Source organism: Eurosta solidaginis, chromosome X (assembly GCF_040869045.1).
Source record: "Eurosta solidaginis isolate ZX-2024a chromosome X, ASM4086904v1, whole genome shotgun sequence".
In the NCBI taxonomy this organism is placed as follows: domain Eukaryota; kingdom Metazoa; phylum Arthropoda; class Insecta; order Diptera; family Tephritidae; genus Eurosta; species Eurosta solidaginis.
The window spans coordinates 124,992,035-125,008,243 of NC_090324.1; positions in this window are offsets into that span (position 1 = coordinate 124,992,035).

Consider the following 16,209-nt stretch of genomic DNA (forward strand, 5'->3'; position numbering starts at 1 on the left):
ACCACGGTGGCCTGCAGTGTTACAACAATGTATAATACATTGTTAACGACGGAGCTGGTTTTGCTTAGATATTGCTTAAGGGCCGCACTACGTTGACAAACAGAGTGACCTTGGCACCTATTATGCTCCGTATTAAACTCCATCACAATTAATATCAAGGGATGTTACCAACCTTTCCGCACACAGACCTGTGAGTGCCGAGTGCCTGCCTCATCAATGTCTCTCGACATCGCTTAAGACCACACTCGTTGACAAACATTGCGCGCCATATTGTGCTACATTTGGCTTCCATATTTGCTACTATTATTTCACTCCAATTTCCACTCAATTACGCAACAATTATGCTCCATTTTACACTCCAAATTACACTCCTACCACAATTAAAGGGATGTGTCCAACCTTTTCCGATCACAGACCTGTAAGTGACCGAGTACCTGCGCCAGCAACATCTTCGCATAACAGTCGGCCACACTGAAGTGATTTGACAACATCAAATCTTGCCACATTTTTGGATGTGGCCATCCATTCCGCGAACGCCTCCTATTCGCTACGCAGTCTAAGGCAGCCTCAAACATCTCAAAAGACGAGATGAGCACCGGCCCACTCGTACAATTATCGATAGTTTTTCGGCTGGCAATAGACATACGTTTCTTCTTCACCATCTTTCATCCGTGTTTCAGCATGTATTTCCGGTATCTCCGGTTGCCACAATTATGGGATGTGGCCAACCTTTCATCTACCCCTCAGGGTCAGCTTCTCAATGAATTTGGGTATACTGTGATAAGCAAGAGACCGAATTCCCTTGGGTTTGCACGCCCCAAAGGAAAACAAGTCTACTCAGAGCGTGTCATAAAGTGAACTCTTATTTGAAACCACAACCACCGCGATGCTCCCACAAGGGGGCCATCCCAGGACAGGAGGTGAGACCTGAATACAAAGCATCGTTCGATGCAGTGCATCAGATCACACTGGCTTCTCCTGCTCCCGCGGTAGCAGTATTTATAATGACCTTGCCTAGGGTCCCATAGGGTGATACCCGCGTCCACCCTGCTACCTTTCGAGTAAAACGCCTTACTCATGGATTGGGTACCCATGGTATTATGGTCGCCTTTTACGACCGGTATACCTACCGTGGATATATTCTTTCCCCAACCCACAGGGGTAAAGAGGCAGAGCAATAGGAGCGGCGACGACAGCAACGTCACATTCACCACACGCTGCTAACGCCGACGCCAACACCACCGGTAGCGCAGCGACGTATCGCTGACAGCGCAACCAGCAGTTCAGCGGCGGGCCAACGCTAACCGCCGCCGGAGCCACAAAATCAAACTTTGTTTTCTTCCATTCCTTTCTTTATTTGGAATTGTACACATTTTTTTTTGGGGGTTTCAAAATTTCCGGACTAATTTTTTTCGTTCGATAACCTACATGATTTTATTTATGACTTCTTTGTTTGCTTACGTTTTTTTGGTTCAGCAAATGGTCGTCGACGTGCACTCATTTTGCTTTCCAAATTTTCCTTTTTTCGTCACTTTTCCTTCGCGTTTTTTTTTTTTTGGCACAGATCCATATAAAATGTTATAAGTTCTCTATTTACTAACGGCAGCGTTCAAAAAAAAAAAAAATATAATAATTTAGAAATAGTTTATCCGCATTTTCTTTCGTTTTTATTTTTGCTAATTAAATTTTTTTTTGTATTTATTGCTGATTGCCGTGGATGATTCACTCGTTGCCCGCTATCACGAGAAAATCACACCGGCATTCAACTCTGAATCCCACTGAACCCTGCTTGGGCGAAGTATGTAGGTATGTGTACGAATTTTTTTTGTTCTCCTCCACAGATTCTCTGCGGCTTGCTGGTACCAACAACGCTGAAGTGATCAGGTGAGTGATATTGTGTGTTCCACTCTTTTATGTACCTATGCACTTTGGCATTTATATACACATTAAGAACATACGAACGTAGGTCAGGGATTAGAGATGTGAAAAATTTCAAATGAATTCTTATTTGTCCGACAAGATACATATGAATGTGGTCGATTTATCTTAAAAAGACGTATCTTGGGTAAGGGTCTAGAAAAAAAAAGAAAAGAAACAAGGAAGAAAAAAGGATCGAACACATTAGGGTGTTCAGCTTTTGGCTGGCCGCGCTTTTTCATCTTTTCATTCTTTCTGTTCATTATCTTTTTTTGCATGTAAGTTTTTTGCGTTTTTCTTTTTTTTTATTTTGTTTAAGAAATTGAATTAATAAAGATAGGAAATAGTTAGTTGTACGGTTAAGTTTAAGAAAATTGAATTAAATACTAGGTTAGAATCAATTTTGGAATTGAATTATGTAAATGTTAGATTACAATCACATTTGGATTTTTTGAAATAAATAAAAATTATACATATTAGAAAGATGAAATTCCATGTCTGAAAATGTTTGCATTTGAAAAGATGGAAGGCTAAGTTTTCGTAGGCCTTTGATGACGGTGTTGAACCTGGGAAATGGAGGGGACGTAGGGGTGACAACCGGGCAATTGTCGACATGACTTGAGGGACCTTCAGACGGACGGACTTGGGTCAGGTTTTGGAGCGCTGTAAAATAGGAGGAGTCAGCACAGCGCCCATGGCTTCGCGTACAATACGCTGAAGAGGGTGGGTAGGCTCCCCCTGACTTTGGACGGCCTTCCTTTCTTTAACATTTATTCTTCTGCTTCTTCCTCTTCTTATACCTCTTGGACTTGTCTCTCCTTATTAAATTTTATCAGGCATGATTCTCATAATTTTGTTGTCGTAGTTGTTGTTAAGGCTGGTGAGCAGAAGCCCACCCCATTCGACGAGCTAGCAGGGGCCAGCAACCATGCCACACGCCACCTTCGCCTTACCCGAAAAGTCAACTACATAACAATGGCTCCTAACGCAATAGCTCGAATAGTTTTGTTCTCATTTACCTCTACTTCTACCTATGTCTTCAATCCTCTTAACTCACTGCTACATCTTATCTATTACTACTAGTCGGACAGGTAAACGTAAGTATGTTTCATGGTTGCAACATCGCGGGCGACCAGTCGCGAGTGATATGTGCTACCATGATAAATTGAGGGAGTCGTATCCCTGCACCTTTAGGGTTCCTTGTGTAGTCTTCAAAGTTTGCATAAGCGGCACTTAGGGGTGGTAGGAGTACAATGATAAATTCATATACTATTCAATCAAAGTTTGTTTTTTTCTGATTAGCGAATGCGGATGCTAAAGCTACCACACGGTTGTTCCAGCAACAGCCGTGTGTGAGGCTTGCAACACGCGTTTGCACGGGGGTAGTTTTCCAAAGGGTGGAGATTAAGGTGGTACATCCAGGTTCCGTTATCGGATACTGAATCCTGAAGTGTACACTTTAAAATTAATAAATCAGGGTATTAGCTAGATGACACAACGTCGGACAGAGGACGCACGGACTGAAAACCCCTACAATGACCTCTACAAGTACAACACCCTATATACACCAAAGCCAACAAATATATACATATATATAAAGTAATAATTTTGTTAGTTTGAGGAAAGAAATGTTTACTGAGGCTTGGGTTTTTTTATCATCATGAATTTAGTAGATTTGAACCCACTATTTACTGTATCTACATATCTATATATACATGCTCTTATATTAAATATATATACTTATACACAAAAATATACATATATAACTAAATCTCTGTATATTTTCGGTTGGGTTAAACGGGAGAATTTTTCTCGGGCTTGATCATATTTGAATTAAAACAAATATAATTAATTATTGTTTTTTTGTTTCATTATCATTAAATCGTAATTTTTTTTTGCAGCGTCCTTTCAATAAATTTAAATTTTTATTGTTTGTTTTTTATCTGAATTAAAAGTTAATTTAGTGGAATTTTTCCTCAATATTTAATACTAGTAATTAATTTAATTCGAATATCGAAAATTTTTCTATCTTTATTTTTATTTGGAAAGTTGAAATTGAGTTAAATTTCGTAAATCCTATTGTGGAAATTTGGATTAAAATTGGATTTGGCGAATTTCATTTTTATTATTTTCTTATTGTTTTATTATTACTTTTTTATTCTATAAAAGCGGTTGAAAAGTTGTTTACTCAAATTTTGAGTTTAGGTTTAAGCCCCGTAAATTAAAATTTTTTTTTTTGATATCGTTGTTCATCTTTCCCTTCGAAATAGGAAGTTCAACTTAATTTCATGAATTTCTAGTTTCGGTATTTCTTTCCTCTTTTTTTAGCCATCTTCTGAAAACAAAAAAATAAAAACTTTATTGAATTGCTCCTTTTCATTATTTTATTATTTTTAATTTTTTTCTCATCTATCTAAATTTTGCGTTGGCAAATCGAATCAAATTCAATTTCGCAAATCGGTAATATCAATACTCGTTTGCATCATTCGATTCAACATAACTTTTTTGGATTTTTTGACTGAATGCTAGTTTGAAATTCGAGTTAGTGAATTTTTTTTATATAACCGTTTCTTTTAATTTTAATTTTGCAATTATTTTACGGAAGTTTTTGAAATTTGAATTCAGGTTTAAGTACGTGAAACTTTGTTCATTTATTTGTAATTTTTTGGTTATATTTATTTTTTTTTAATCGTCTTGGAACGGAATTTTGGTTTTGGATTCCTGACAGTCTAAGCACCTGAGTTCGTTCCGACTTTGAATCTACCTTCGTGTGAGTGAGAGTGTGTGACTGGGTCATAGGAGCCTGGGTACATTTCGGAGGAAGACGATAGGGAAGAAGGAGTGGCTGGTGGTCTGGGTTTGTTTACCAGAAATAGGATACTTTCTCGCGGCTTTGCGCGGGCACTTGAAAATCAGGTGGTTGGCTCACTATTCGACCAGATTGACACGGGTATTGAGCATCGGGTGGACTTCGTCCGTACGGACTACTTCAACCGCTGTGCTGCCCGCATTTTCAGTTCATTAGGGGAGGGAACTGCGTGCGACGCTAGTGTGTCCTTCAGAACTCAGGTCGTGGTAAACCAGTCCGAAGCCAGTTTGAGTTTTGGCCATAAAATCGACGCAATATCGGACATGTCAGAAAATAATGAGGATGGTGCTTGTGGGGGCGGTGATCCTACAGCGCGGCCGAGACCAACTGCCGCGACAACCGAGGCGTCAAGACCTACCGGTATCGGAATAGCCATCACTGATGCTAATGTTGCAGCGCTGAGCCGCCTAATGGCAATGGTAGCTCAGCAAAACGATATGATGGCCCTGTTTACAACCGAGTTTAATAAAATGGAGACGACAGTGGACGGCCTGAGTGGTCGATTAACGGAAGTTGGAACATCCCGCGCCCAGCCCTTGGATCATCGCTCCGCACAAGCATCCACGCCGAATTACAGGGGTCAAGTTAGCGGAGCCGGAACAAGGATCGTTGCCAATGGCGAGGAAGCACATACAGATGGAAGAGGTAATGCCACTCAAGAGCCACCACGTTGGAGGAAGATGGACCTCGAAAAGTGGCATATCAAATTCGACGGTACAGATAAGGGAATATCTGTAGAAAGTTTTTTGTTCCGGATCGAGAAGATGATAGTACAGCATCAAATCTCCCATCACCAACTGTTTACGGATTTTCATTGCCAAGTGGCGGGCGTGGCTTTGAAGTGGTACTGGCAGGTGCTGGAGGACCACGCCGAAGACTCCAACTTCGGATATCCGGAGTTGAAGGCGGAACTGCTAGCCCACTTCAAAACCGCAGAGTCCGATTATGAGGTGATTCGCCAAATAATGGAACTTAAACAGTTGGCGACGGAGGGATTTGATGATTTCTATGGGGAAGTGAATTGGTAGGAATTATAAAGGGTAACCTGAAATCATACTTGGCAAATCTGACTTTCTCGTCGAAAATGGACACACTAGCCGAGCTAAAGACAGAATTTCGGCGGGCAGAGAAAGTAATTAAGGAGAACCGGATTAGGTCCAAGGGGGGGATAAGTGAGCTGGCTTACCCTGATCATTCGCTCGCGGAGGTAACGCCAAGCCACTAGAAGTGATGGGGAATCCTTTTAAGAGTAAGTTGAACGGTGGCCAGCTCCCTGACAATAGGGCACAAAATGTAACACCGCGTGGGGTACCTGTCCCCGCGTCTGCAAACAACCCAAAACCCACCATCAACTCTTTCTGTCCCTCTCCCTTTCACTTGCTGTTGTGCTTCTCGTGTGGGATGCCGGTCGATTATTTCATTAAAAACCCGGCTGAAGCCAATAAAGAAACAAAATGCAAATCTAGTTTCCACAACATGGTTTGTTTCTCGTGTGGGGGGGATAGTTCCTTCTGCGTTTTCAAGCCACACAAGGGAAACGGGAATCTTGCAGAGATGACCGGGGGACTCAGCCAGGGGAAGGATCACACGGGCAGCAGTGCATAAGGATCTTGAAGAGGGAAAAGAATAGTGATGTAGCTAAAATTAATTTAGATTTAAGGAAGAAACGAGAATTAAAGAGCTTACAGGAGGAGAATATTTTGCGAGGCAATATCAGAAAGGAGAAGAAGCAGGAATTTTAGAAAAATTGAAAAGATGAGGGAAAGAAGAAAAACCTATAAAAGAATACACAAAAAAATTGTATCAACCATAGTCACTTTAATGGGTGATAATAGAGTTTTCGCACAGGCTAGGATAGGAGGTAAGGAGGCTTTGACGTTGTTGGACTCAGGTGCAGGAGCGAGTTGCCTGGGGAGGAATAGCGAAATTTTCCTGAAAGTGCAGGAACGCAGGAAGAACGGCAAACGGAGAGGAAACGGCAGTAACAGGCGTGATAACATTACCAGTGGAATGGGATGACATGAGTAGGGATCTAGAATTTTTTATAGTGCCAGGGTTGCAGAAGGAGGTGTATCTCGGCATAGATTTCTGGAAGGTGTTCAACTTGAACGTAGTGAGCAGAGGTCCCATGACACGTTCCTCCTACACAACCGTGGCAGAGCTCTCATCCGCAGAGGGTGATCTGCCATTCGACGCAGTCCAAGATACGTTGAGCCCCGAACAGACCGTGGCATTAGAGCAAGTAAAAGCACAGTTTCCGTCGTTCGCTGTCTTGGGATTAGGCAGAACAGGGTTAGAAGAACATATTATAGGAGTGAGCGATAAGAATCTCCCTGTTAAACAGCGACACTACCCCATTTCACCCGCCATACAAAAACTCATTTATGCTGAGCTAGATAGGATGTTGAGTATGGGTGTGATAGAGGAATCCAACAGTAGTTGGAATTCACCAGTATCACTGGTAATCAAAGGCACGAAAAACCGACTTTGCCTTGACGCGCGTAAGGTAAACGAGAGGCCTGTCAAAGACGCCTATCCACTCCCTCATATTGACGGAATACTTAACCAGCTGCAAAACACACACTATATATCAGCCATAGACTTGAAGGATGCCTTCTGGCAGATTCCGTTAGAAAAGAAGTCTAGGGAGAAGACAGCGTTCACTGTGCCAGGAAGACCCCTGTATCAGTTTACAGTTATGTTCTTTGAACTGTGCAACGTGGCACAGAGAATGTGTAGGTTAATGGAAAAAGTTATACCCGCTTCGTTACGTGAATGTGTGTTTGTGTACCTTGATGATTTGTTAGTGTGTTCTGAAGATTTTTCATCCCATATATGTTTGTTAGACCATTGCAGCTCCGCTGCACGACTGTCTTACTAAGGAAAATATAAAGAAATTTTCAACGACTGACGATGACAAAAGGTCACTCGACCAACTTAAGCAAAGCTTGATATCGGCACCCGTGCTGATACACCCGGACTTTAACAGACACTTTTACATTCAATGTTACGCATTAACAGGCGGCGTGGGCGAGGTGCTTTTCCAACTAGACGAGGACAATAACGAACGATCGATAGCATACATGTCAGCAAAACTCAATAAAGCCCAGAAAAATGATAGCATTACGGAGCTGGAATGCTACGCGGTAGTCCTAAGCGTTAAAAGATTTCGACTTTATGCGAAGGGTTTGCCGTTCACCATTATAACGGACCACGCGAGCCTGAAGTGGCCCATGAATCAAAGGGACCTTTCTGGACGACTCGCGAGATGGAGCCTCAAGCTGCAAAGTTTCGATTTTAATATCGAACACAGGAAAGGGTCACAAAACGTTGTACCTGATACTTTATCCAGGATGGGTATGGAAGAGTTGATACCAAGTGAGAGTATGGTTGATGTATGTTTAGAATCGCCATATTTCAAACCTGAAGAATACAGAGTATTAGTAAAAACAGTGATATGGTAATGTTTATGTGTTTGTATGTTCAGATCATTTTACGAAATTTGTGTTCTTGAAACCTATGCGCAAAGCGACATCAGCCGAGGTAGTAAAGTTCCTTGAACGGGAAGTCTTCAATACATTCGGGGTACCCGAATACATCCACTAGGAGAACGGAAGGCAATTCATTTCAGGAACTTTCAACACGTTCTTAGAAAAGTATGGTACGACCCATATCAAAACAGCTTTCTATTCTCCGCAAGGCAACGCCGCAGAGAGAGTAAACCGATCGGTGTTGCAAATTATAAGATCTTTTATTCGTGAGAATCAAAAGAATTGGGATCGGTATATTAGCGATGCAGCGTTCGCTCTTCGAAGTGCGGTCCACTCCACAATCAACATGTCACCATATCATGCAACTTTCGGTATGCCTATGATACTGCATGCAGCATCATACGAGCTATACCGGAAGTTGGGCTCACTGAAGGATGTTGATTGCGAGGTGGAGGCAAGCAGTGACAGGTTACAATTGCTTAGAGACAAGATTAAAAAGGAGCTGAAGTTAGCACACGAGCGCAGTAGAAAAGTGTATGATACGAGGAGTAGAGATGTAAGGTTTCAAATTGGACAAATGGTATACTGCCGAAACTTCAAACAGAGTTCGCAGGTTGAAAATTATAATGCCAAGTTGGCCCCGAAACAAGTCAAATGTATAGTCTTGAAAGCGATTGTGAACGCCATGTACGAACTTGGGGATTCAAAGGGAAAAAGGATCGGGGTATACCACGCTAAAGACATTTTTGCGAAATAAAATAGCTGCTCTGTGTTAAATGTGGCCTGTATACCTAGTGTTTGTAGTAAACTCTGACTATTTTTTTAGTATTAGTGAAATTATTTATGTACTTATTCATTTATATAGTTAGTTATATTTTTTTTTATATTTAATTTACCTATTTAATTATTTATTTATACACATATTGACCTATTTCTACAGTTTAATACCCAGTGAATCCCAATACGCATACACCCACTTGACCAGGAATATAATCACTTGAAAATGCCATATATTTGTGTATGTAATTATTTATTTGCTTATTTTACTAATTTATTTTCTTATTTATACCCTTATTTTGCTGTGATATTTTTCATTTTTTATACATTGTTGAATTATGTTACCTTAAACCCTGTGATATTTTTGTTATAATTTTATTAGTATATATTTTTTTTCTATTATAATTTTTTTATTTTTTACTCTAAACCCGGTGATATTTGGTTTTTCCACCTATTGACTACTTACTCTAATTACCCTGTGATATCTAATGAAATAGAAGTATTTGAAAGTAGAAATAGACACTGTGATATAGTCCGTAGATGAATGCGTACGTAGGAGACATCGTTACACAAATCCCTTAACCATGCGTTACTTAACCTGACCTAGATCATTAGCCCGGCATGGAGTCGTGGGTCGAGGCCACACATTGGGCATAAAGGGCAAAAGATACGCCAAAGGCGGCGTCTGGATTTCTTCTACGCACACGTTCCATGGTGCAGGCACTATCGACGGGTGCGAGCCTGTTACGCCAGCCTTTATGCTGCAAGTACGCCGGCAACAGTCCTTTTATTTTGAAAATGTATCGCAACCGGGTATACGCTCGTTTTGTGCCACATTAGTGAAAGGGTATCTACATGTACCCACGGTGTGACTGTGTGTGTGGATGCAAACGAGGCCTGCATCTGTGTGCGTGTAAATTCGTAAAAAAATTGTAGGGAAATGCCGTTTGGATACGAACTCAGGGTTCGATCATTATTTAACTAGAATCAAAAATTCACAGCAGAAATAGTAGGTTAAGTGTGCGGTCTTGAACCTAAGTCTCGCCTAAATTTAAATCAAACAAGTGAGGAAGGGTAAGTTCGGGTTTAATCGAACATTACATACTCAGTTGAGAGCTATGGAGACAAAATAAGGGAAAATCACCATGTAGGGTAACCCTGGAATGTGTTTGTATGACATGTGTATCAAATTGAAGGTACTAAAGAGTATTTTAAGAGGGAGTGGGCCATTGTTGTATTGGTGGACGCCATTTAGGGATATCGCCATGAAGGTGGACCAGGGCTGGCTCTAGAATTTGTTTGTACGATAAGGGTATCAAATGAAAGGTGTTAATGAGTATTTTAAAAGGGAGTGGGCCTTAGGTCTATAGGTGGACGCCTTTTCGAGATATCGCCATAAAGGTGGACCAGGGGTGACTTTAGAATTTGTTTGTACGATATGGGTATCAAATGAAAGGTGTTAATGAGTATTTTAAAAGGGCGTGGGCCTTAGTTCTATAGGTGGACGCCTTTTCGATATATCGCCATAAAGGTGGACCAGGGGGACTCTAGAATTTGTTTGTACGATATAGGTATCAAATGAAAGTTGTTAATGAGTATTTTAAAAGGGAGTGGGCTTTCGTTCTATAGGTTGACGCCTTTTCGGGATATCGTTATAAAGGTGGACCAGGGTTGAATCTAGAATGGGTTTGTACAATATGGGTATCAAACGAAAGGTGATAATGAGTATTTTCAAAGGGAGTGGGCCTTAGTTTTATAGGTGGACGCCTTTTCGAGATATCGCCATAAAGGTGGACCAGGGGTAACTCTATAATGTGATTGAACGATATGGGTATCAAACTAAAGGTATTAATGAGGATTTTAATAGGGAGTGGTGGTAGTTTTATATGTGAAGGCATTTTCGAGATATCGAGCAAAATGTGGACCAGGGTGACCCAGACCATCATCTGTCGGGTACCGCTAATTTATTTATATATGTAATACCACAAGCAGTATTCCTGCCAAGATTCCAAGGGCTTTTGATTCCGCCCTGCAGAACTTTTTCATTTTCTTCTACTTAATATGGTAGGTGTCACACCCATTTTACGAAGTTTTTTTCTAAAGTTATATTTTGGGTTAATAAACCAATCCAATTACCATGTTTCATCCCTTTTTTCGTATTTGGTATAGAATTATGGCATTTTTTTTTTATTTTTCGTAATTTTCGATATCGAAAAAGTGGGCGTGGTCATAGTCGGATTTCAGCCATTTTTTGTATCAATACAAAGTCAGTTCAGATAATTACGTGAACTGAGTTTAGCAAAGATATATCGATTTTTGTTCAAGTTATCGTGTTAAAGGCCGAGCGGAAGGACAGACGGTCGACTGTGTATAAAAACTGGGCGTGGCTTCAACAGATTTCGCTCGTTTTTACAGAAAACAGTTATCGTCCTAGAATCTAAGCTCCTACCAAATTTCACAAGGAATTGTAAATTTTCGTTCGACTTATGGCATTAAAAGTATCCTAGACAAATTAAATGAAAAAGGGCGGAGCCACACCCCTTTTGAAATTTTCTTTTATTTTTGTATTTTGTTGTCCCATATCATTACTGGAATTGAATGTTGACATAATTTACTTATATACTGTAAAGATATTAACTTTTTTTTTTAATTTGACTTTAAAATTTTTTTTTTTTACAAGTGGGCGTGATCTGCCCTGATTTTGCTAATTTTTATTAAGCATACATATAGTAATAGGAGTAACGTTCCCGCCTAATTTCATCATGATATCTTTAACGACTGCCAAATTACAGCTTGCAAAACTTCTAAATTACCTTCTTTTAAAAGTGGGCGGTGCCACGCCCATTGTCCAAAATTTTACTAATTTTCTATTCTGCGTCATAAGTTTAACTCATCTACAAACTTTCATCGCTTTATCCGTGTTTGGTAGTGAATTATCGCACTTTTTCGATTTTTAGAAATCGAAAAACTGGGCGTGGTTATAGTACGATATCGTTCATTTTAAATAGCGATTTGAGATAAGTGCCCACGAATTTACATACCAAATTTTATCAAGATACCTCAAAATTTACTCAAGTTATCGTGTGAACGGACGGACGGACGGACATGGCTCAATCAAATTTTTTTTCGATACTGATGATTTTGATATATAAAAGTCTATATCTATCTCGATTCCTTTATACCTGTACAACCAACCGTAATCCAATCAAAGTTAATATACTCTGTGAGCTCTGCTCAACTGAGTATAAAAAGTGCGCGCTATCTTTGAAGCAAAAAAAAATTTTAATAAAGTTTTTTTAACTGTTGTGGGCAGGTTACGAACCGCAAAGCCCAGGCAACTGGAAGGAAGCCGCTGTGAGTCCTGCTACAGGTAAGTGCATATACATATATATATGTGTGATGAAGTGAAATTAGTAAGAACAAGTAAGGAAGGCTGAGTTCGGGTGTAGCCGAACATTACATACTCAGTTGAGAGCTATGGAGACAAAGTAAGGGAAAATCACCATGTAGGAAAATTAACCTAGGGTAACCCTGGAATGTGTTTGTATGACATGTGTATCAAATGGATGGTATTAAAGAGTATTTTAAGAGGGCCATGGTTCTATAGGTGGACGCCGTTAGGGATATCGCCATAAAGGTGGACCAGGGGTGACTCTAGAATGCGTTTGTACAATATGGGTATCAAACGAAAGGTGTTAATGAGCATTTTAAAAGGGCGTGGGCCTTAGTTCTATAGGTAGACGCCTTCTCGAGATATCGCCATAAAGGTGGACCACAGGTGACTCTAGAATTTGTTTGTACGATGTGGGTATCAAATGAAAGGTGTTAAAGAGTATTTTAGAAGGGAGTGGGCCTTAGTTCTATAGGTGGACTCCTTTTCGAGATATCGCCATAAAGGTGGACCAGGGGTGACTCTAGACGCCTTCTCGAGATATCGCCATAAAGGTGGACCAGGGGTGACTCTAGAATTTGTTTGTACGATATTGGTATCAAATGAAAGGTGTTAATGTGTATTTTAAAATGGAGTGGGCCCTAGTTCTATAGGTGGACGCCTTTTCGAGATATCGCCATAAAGGTGGACCGGGTGACTCTAGAATGCGTGTGTACAATATGGGTGTCAAATGAAAGGTGTTAAATAGTATTTTAAAAGGGAGTGGGCTTTAGTTCTATAGCCTTTTCGAGATATCGCCACAAAGGTGGACCAGGGGGGACTCTAGAATTTGTTTGTACGATATGGGTATCAAATGAAAGGTGTTAATGAGTATTTTAAAAGGGAGTGGGCCTTAGTTCTATAGGTGGACGGCTTTTCGAGATATGGCCATAAAGGTGGACCAGGCGTGACTATAGAATGCGTTTGTTCTATACGGGTATCAAATGAAAGGTGTTAAAGAGTATGTTAAACAGGACTGGGCCTTAGTTCTATAAGTGGACGCCTTTTCGAGATATCGCCATAAAGGTGGACCAGGGGTGACTCTAGACGCCTTCTCGAGATATCGCCATAAAGGTGGACCAGGGGTGACTCTAGAATTTGTTTGTACGATATTGGTATCAAATGAAAGGTGTTAATGTGTATTTTAAAATGGAGTGGGCCTTAGTTCTATAGGTGGACGCCTTTTCGAGATATCGCCATAAAGGTGGACCGGGTGACTCTAGAATGCGTGTGTACAATATGGGTGTCAAATGAAAGGTGTTAAATAGTATTTTAAAAGGGAGTGGGCTTTAGTTCTATAGCCTTTTCGAGATATCGCCACAAAGGTGGACCAGGGGGGACTCTAGAATTTGTTTGTACGATATGGGTACAAATGAAAGGCGTTAATGAGTATTTTAAAAGGGAGTGGGCCTTAGTTCTATAGGTAGACGCCTTTTCGAGATATCGCCATAAAGGTGGGCCAGGGTTGACTCTAGAATGCGTTGGTACAATATGGGTATCAAACGAAAGGTTATAATGAGTATTTGAAAAGGGCGTGGGCCTTAGTTCTATAGGTGGACGGCTTTTCGAGATATGGCCATAAAGGTGGACCAGGCGTGACTATAGAATGCGTTTGTTCTATACGGGTATCAAATGAAAGGTATTAAAGAGTATGTTAAACAGGACTGGGCCTTAGTTCTATAGGTGGACGCCTTTTCGAGATATCGCCATAAAGGTGGACCAGGGGTGACTCTAGAATTTGTTTGTACGATATGGGTACAAATGAAAGGCGTTAATGAGTATTTTAAAAGGGAGTGGGCCTTAGTTCTATAGGTGGACGCCTTTCGAGATATCGTCATAAAGAATTTATTTGTACGATATAGGTATCAAATGAAAGGTGTTAATGAGAATTTTAAAAGAGATTGGGCCTTAGTTCTATAGGTGGATGCCTTTTCGGGATATCGTTATAAAGGTGGACCAGGGTTGACTCTAGAATGCGTTGGTACAATATGGGTATCAAACGAAAGGTTATAATGAGTATTTTAAAAGGGAGTTGGCCTTAGTTCTATAGGTGGACGCCTTTTCGAGATATCGCCATAAAGGTGGACCAGGGGTGATTCTATAATGTGTTTGTTCGGTATGGGTATCAAATTAAAGGTATTACTGAGGGTTTTAAAAGGGAGTGGGGGTAGTTGTATATGTGAATGCGTTTTCGAGATATTGACCAAAATGTGAACCAGGGTGACCCAGACTATCATTTGTCGGGTACCGCTAATTTATTTATATATGTAATACCACGAACAGTATTCCTACCAAGATTCCAAGGGCTTTTGATCTCGCCATGCAGAACTTTTTCATTTTAATTTACTTAATATGGAAGGGGCTGTTAACTACTTTGTACTCTTTACTTTAATTTTTAAAATAATTTTAATTGAGTTTTCGTGTTAACTTAAAATTTTTGAATAACTTCAAAAAAAGAAAATTCTAATTAGTTGGAAAATATCTAAACTCAAAAATAAACAAAAATAAATTTTTATATTTAAAATCAAAATAAAAGATTTTTTAAATATCAACTTGAATGTTGATATATTGGCGATCCCGCGAACCTTCATTTTCAATCAATCATTTTCACAAAATTACGATCTCAATCTCTGCTACCTCAACTATTGGAACCAGTGAAACCAACATCAATTTAATTTTCATCTACAATCAATACAAAAGCAACATTTTCCACAGTAGAACAACACAACTCAATAAATTGCTACGTACTTTAACTTCATTCGCAAACAATTTTTCCTATCCAATCGACCCTAGATCCTGGAGTGTGAATATATTCTAATTTCAACAACATCCAAATATTTTCAAAATATTTATGCTTAACAAAATTTATGTGATCTCTTTCAAATACAATTTTTAACGTGATACAAATACAAATATAAAATAACGTGCATTTATATATAAATATATATAATCAATATATGAGTGATATGGTGTGCGAAATATCTATATACACTTTATTTTTGAACTATCATCAAATCTAACCAAACAAGAGATGTAGTTAAAATTAAATAGTAAATTCTTAAAAGAAATTCATCTAAAATAACTTTCTCAAATTGTGCACAAATATCATCAAATATTTATATAAAGCGAACTAAAGAAATTATTATACTAAAACAAACATCCAAATATCAAAATTTATTATGCAAAGATATAAACTATCAACTACATATATTTATATATATAACAATTATAAATAAACTATCTACTTAAATACAAATATTCAAAAACTTTATTATCGATATTTAAATCTTAAAATTAAACTAATTGCTTGAAAATTAGAAACTATTCACAATAAAATATCTACAACAAATAAATTTAAATAACAACAATGAACATTTCTTTAACTACAACAACAAGAATTTGTAACATCGTACAATTGGTAAATTTTTGTTCGACTTATGGCATTAAAAGTATCCTAGACAAATTAAATGAAAAAGGGCGGAGCCACGCCCATTTTGAAAATTTCTTTTATTTTTTTATTTTGTTGCTCCATATCATTACTGGAGTTCAATGTTGACACAATTTACTTATATACTGTAAAGGTATTACCTTTTTTTTAAATGTTACTTAAAAAAAAATTTTTTTTTTAAGTGGGCGTGGTCGTTCTCCGATTTTGCTAATTTTTATTAAGCAGACATATAGAAATAGCATAACGTTCCTGCCAAATTTCATCATGATATCTTCAA